Source organism: Odocoileus virginianus, chromosome 7, assembly GCF_023699985.2.
Source record: "Odocoileus virginianus isolate 20LAN1187 ecotype Illinois chromosome 7, Ovbor_1.2, whole genome shotgun sequence".
NCBI classification, from domain to species: domain Eukaryota; kingdom Metazoa; phylum Chordata; class Mammalia; order Artiodactyla; family Cervidae; genus Odocoileus; species Odocoileus virginianus.
In genome coordinates, this window is record NC_069680.1 from 52512783 (window position 1) to 52517942 (window position 5160).

Genomic DNA, 5160 nt, shown 5'->3' on the forward strand with positions numbered 1-5160 from the left:
CATAAGCCTTCAGTTCTGTTCAGTCGCTCAGTCATGTCTGACTCTTTGCAACCCCATGGACTGCAGTACACCAGGCTTCCCTGCCCAACACCAACTCCTGGCGTTTACTCAGACTCATGTCCATTGAATTGGTGATGGCATCCAACCATCTCATCCTCTGTCATCCCCTTTTCCTCTCGCCTTCAATCTTTCGCAGCATCAGGGTCTTTACAAATGAGTCAGTTCTTCACATCAGGTGGCCAAAGTATTGGAGTTTCAGCTTCAGCATCAGTTCTTCCAATGAATATTCAGGACTGATTTCCTTTAGGATTGACTGGTTGGATCTCCTTGCAGTCCAAGGGACTCTCAAGAGTCTTCGCCAACACTACAGTTCAAAAGCATCAATTCTTTGGTACTCAGCTTTCTTTATAGTCCAACTCTCACATCCATACATGACTACTGGAAAAACCATAGCTTTGACTAGATGGACTTTCGTTGGCAAAGTAATGTCTCTGCTTTTTAATATGCTGTCTAGGTTGGTCATAGCTTTTCTTCCAAGGAGCAAGTGTCTTTTAAGTTCATAACTGCAGTCACCATTTGCAGTGATTTTGGAGCCCCCCAAAATAAAGTCTGTCACTGTTTCCACTGTTTCTCCATCTATTTGCCATGAAGTGATGTGACCGGATGCCATGATCTTAGTTTTCTGAATGTTGAGCTGTAAGCCAACTTTTTCACTCTCCTCTTTCATCAAGAGGCTCTTTAGTTCTTCTTCACTTTCTGCCATAAGGGTGGTGTCATCTGCATATCTGAGGCTATTGATATTTCTCCCAGCAATCTTGATTCCAGCTTGTGCTTCCTTCAGCCCAGCGTTTCTCATGATGTACTCTGCATATAAGTTAAATAAGCACGGTGACAATATACAGCCTTGACGTACTCCTTTCCCGACTTGGAACCAGTCTGTTGTTCCATGTCTAGTTCTGTTTCTTTTTGACCTGCATACTTATGTCTCAACAGGCAGGTCAGGGGTCTGGTATTTCTTCTCTTTAAGAATTTTCCACAGTTTGCTGTTATCCACACAGTCAATGGCTTTGGCATAGTCAATAAAGCAGATGTTTTTCTGAAACTCTCTTGCTTTTTCAATGATCCAACAGATGTTGGCAATTTGATCTCCGGTTCCTCTCTGCCTTTTCTAAATCCAGCTTGAACATCTGGAAGTTCACGGTTCACATACTGTTAGTCTGGCTTGGAGAATTTTGAGTATTACTTTGCTAGCATGTGAGATGAGTGCAATTGTGCGGTAGTTTGAACTTTCTTTGGCATTCTTCAGTATTCTTGCCTTGAGAACCCCATGAACAGTATTGAAAGGCCTGAGCCATCAGAAACTTCTAAATTAAACCACAGTTTGAGATTACTGCTACACTCACCAGAATGGCTAAAGTCAGAAAATGCCAAGAGTTGAAGGAGATGTGTATGTAGCACTTGGAACTCTTATACATTGTTAGAAGGTTTGTAAATTGGTACATTTTTGACTACTATTAAGCAATATCTACTAAAACTAAAAAGGGTCCATACAATAGGATTTTATTTACATGAAGCACACAGAGGCAAGCCTAAGCCCCTCTGCGATACAAGTCAGGATGATGGTTACCTGAATGGAGGAGGGCACAGGTGTTTGATAGGAATACCAAAGAGTGTTCTGAGAAGCAGGAAATCACCCTGTTTCCTGATCTAGATGCTGGTCATAGGAATGTATCTAGTTGTGAAATTCATTAGGATTTACATTTATGATATGAAAAATTATTATATGTATACTTGTCTCCAATAAAAAGTTCAAAATACACTAACAACTCATTTTTAGAGAGGAATTAGACTAGAAGGTTGAGACTGATGTACATCACTAATTTCACCTTACAATAACAATGTTCCAAAGAAGTTATCTTTTTAACTCACCTTATGATCTTAGCTATGAGCCACCTGATAAAATACCTCTCTCTTAACCCTAGAAAATCACTCCTGTACTGCCGTGGAAGGCTGAGATGGGGCAGGTGGGGGGAATCCTTCTTCCCAATCAGAAGATTTACTTCTATAGCCTATATGTTATTCTTAAATTCAGTTCTCCATTGCCTATACAAGTGCCCAATTTCCCCCCTCTTGCTTCTAGAAACAAATATAACTTTCAATTAAAACAGAAGAAAACAGCCTATGTATTCTAGGTCCTAGAAAACAGGTCCTATTTTGACAAAATATCAGTTGCATAATTCATTTTTCACATAATCTAAACTCATTATCTAACAATACTTATATTTTAACTGTATCTTTTTCTACATATTTTATTCCATAGCAATATGTTTTCTACCTACCCCCCACCCATTTTCTTAGGGGAGATGTCTCAAAAGTTTATTTTCATATTGTAAACTACTGAGAAAGGAACAGGCTTTGAAGTTTTGTGAATAATACTCACTGAGAATCTTCTAGCATAGCAGTCATGCACTGCACATTCAACAATTAGTTTTTGAGGACCCTTGGTGGGGGGTCTGAGCACTGAGGGTACAATGGAATAATGGTCAAGAATAGGTTCGGAATTTAGGTAGCCTGTGTTCAAATTCCAGCTAAATAATTTTCCACTACCGCCACCTGGGAAGCCCAAATAATTTACTACCTGTGTAAATATGATGTATTAATTCTATTATGTTTACGACTCAACTTACTCATTTATGGGACTTCTCTGATGGCTCAAATGGTAAAGAATCCACTTGCAATGCAGGAGACCCATGTTTGATCCCTGGGCTGGGAAGATCCCCTAGAGAATGGAATGGCAACCCACTCTGGTATTCTTGCCTGGAGAGTTCCATGGACAGAGGAGGTCCGTGAGATTGCCAAGAGTCAGACATGGCTCAGCGACTAAGCATGTGTGCTTGCACACTCACACACTCGTATACAAACTATCACTTATGAAATAGGGATACCAGTAATTTCTCTCTCTTGGCCATGTTAGGAAGGTTAAATGGCATATTATGTGAAAAGCACTTAGAACCCTCCTTAGCATGTGGTAAACACGCCTTATGTCAGCTGTTATTACCAGAGATGACCTCATTTTTGCCAAATCCCCTGTTGACAAATGACAAACTTTATCACCACCACACCTGCCTGCCATGCCTTTTCTGCTAGACACCCCATCCACACTAGTAAGGAAATGACAAACACATTAACTGAACTAGCAACTAAGATTGTTGCGCTGGAAAGCCCTTGGTCCATTCCAGCTCCTGCCTTTTATAAGTAATGGCACTAAAGCCCAGAGATGTTGCCCCTCTTGGACTGAATCTCACACAGCTAATGAGGGAGTGAAACTGGTGTCAGACCTTGAGTCTGCACATTTCCAGTCCAGGTGTTGAGGTGAAGATACCTGTAAACTGGAAAATTAGCACACTCTCTCAATTGGCTCATTTTTGACCCCACCAAAGTGTTAGTCGCTCAGTTGTGTCTGACTCTTTGTGATCCCGTGGACTGTAGCCCAAGTTCCTCTGTCCATGGGATTCTCCAGACAAGGATACTGCATTGCCATTTCCTCCTTCAGGGGATCTTCTGGACACAGGGATCAAACTCAGGTCTCCTGTATTGCAGGTGGATTCTTTACTTCTGAGCCACCAGGGAAGACTTGACTCCACCAAAGGGAGCAAGTAAGTTGCACTCCTCCTAGTGGGGAAGGGGAAACCTCTTTGTAAATTGCCTATTTTTAGCCTCCATATACCCTGTGCTCTGGGCACTCACTCTGGCTAACAGACTGCTGTGGGATTTAAGGCACTTTCCATGGTGTTGCTTGGTGGTTGCCATGCCAACGAAATTTAACAGAAATAGAGTGTTCTAGTAGATTATTCTGGTGAAGGCTTTAAAGCCAGATTACAGCTCTGACTCTGAAGCTTAAATGATGCAAGTGATTAACTGATGCAAGTGATGCAAGTACTGGCACATAGCAGGTATACCATTATACTGGCGGAAAAACAAAACATGAATGCAGTTAGTTGCATTAGGGAGATGAAGACCTAGCAGCAGATGCTACTTAAATCAATCCTCAGTCAGCCTGAAACAAGTTCACCCATAAACACCCTGGATTTTCCTAATTACTTGACAATGTGTGAAATGATTTGTCTGATTCCAAAGGACTGTCTGCTCCTCAAGTCACTTACTTCTGCAACCCCCAGTACTCTGCATACACACGCATGTTGCAGACATGGAGAAGCAAACAGTAATCTGACCTGTGTTTCCTTCACAGGAGCTTTATACAAACACGGGGGCCCTGTTCTGTTCTTCTAACGTCGATTTCTGGTAAATCGACCATATAATCAGCGTATTTACTATAAAACATATTTGAATTCTAGAACTAGGGTTTGAATCAAGCCTAACTCCAGAGCTTGGACTCTTAATTACATGGATGTGATAACTCATTGGCACCCCTCCCCCAAATCTGAGACAATTACTGAGATATTTACAGTTAAAATCAAGGTTGAAATGAGTAACAGTACCTTCTGAGAATAGAGACACCCTGTGGAGTTAAGAAGATTCATCAGAGTAACTGCAGATGAACAAAATCTTCTTTTGACAAGAAAACCCAATGGTAACTTTTATTCTGGTTTCAACAGTCAGACTAGAAATATCCCAAAAGAGGTTTAAAAAAAAAAAAAAAAAAGCTGAGTCATCTGTGTCCTTTAGAAGGAAATAAACCTCTCTTTAGGATGGGAAATCTTCACTTCTGCTGGGGGGACAGGGCGAGGGTGCATCTCAGAGACAGGAGTGCGAATGGTAGGGGTCTCGTTTCTTTATTCACAACCCGTATACTTTTCTAGACTTAGTTCTGCCAGTTAACTCAGCACCAGCACACTCAGCTAGGAAGGTCAAGGTGGACTGTCTAGGCTAGTTCTTCCGGGATGTCAGTTAGAATGAAGAGGTCCTAACATATACACCCGCATCTTCCTGCTGTCAGATTTTCAAAGAAGATGCCCGGCCGTGCTTCATCCTGACGCACACTCTCCCGCTGCCCAGTAACTGTAAAGTCCAAACAAACCCTGCCAGGGCCTGCAGAAAGCGCAGCGCTCCAGAGGCTGGCACGCTTTCCCCTTCCTCCCCCGGAGGGGGAAGAGATCCCGGCACTTCTCCCAGTGATGTCAGTGGAATCCTGAGCCCCAT

The 5160-nt window shown here is 42.2% G+C and overlaps 1 long non-coding RNA gene across 1 annotated transcript in view; it reads right to left on the minus strand.

Annotated features, from left to right (window-relative positions):
- LOC139036051 (uncharacterized) overlaps positions 1-4622 on the minus strand; it is a 52859-nt gene extending 48237 nt beyond the window's left edge. The window contains exon 1 of the long non-coding RNA XR_011488768.1: positions 4500-4622. This is a non-coding gene — a long non-coding RNA (uncharacterized lncRNA). The remainder of the gene's footprint in view (positions 1-4499) is intronic.
- Positions 4623-5160: the final 538 nt, after the last annotated feature.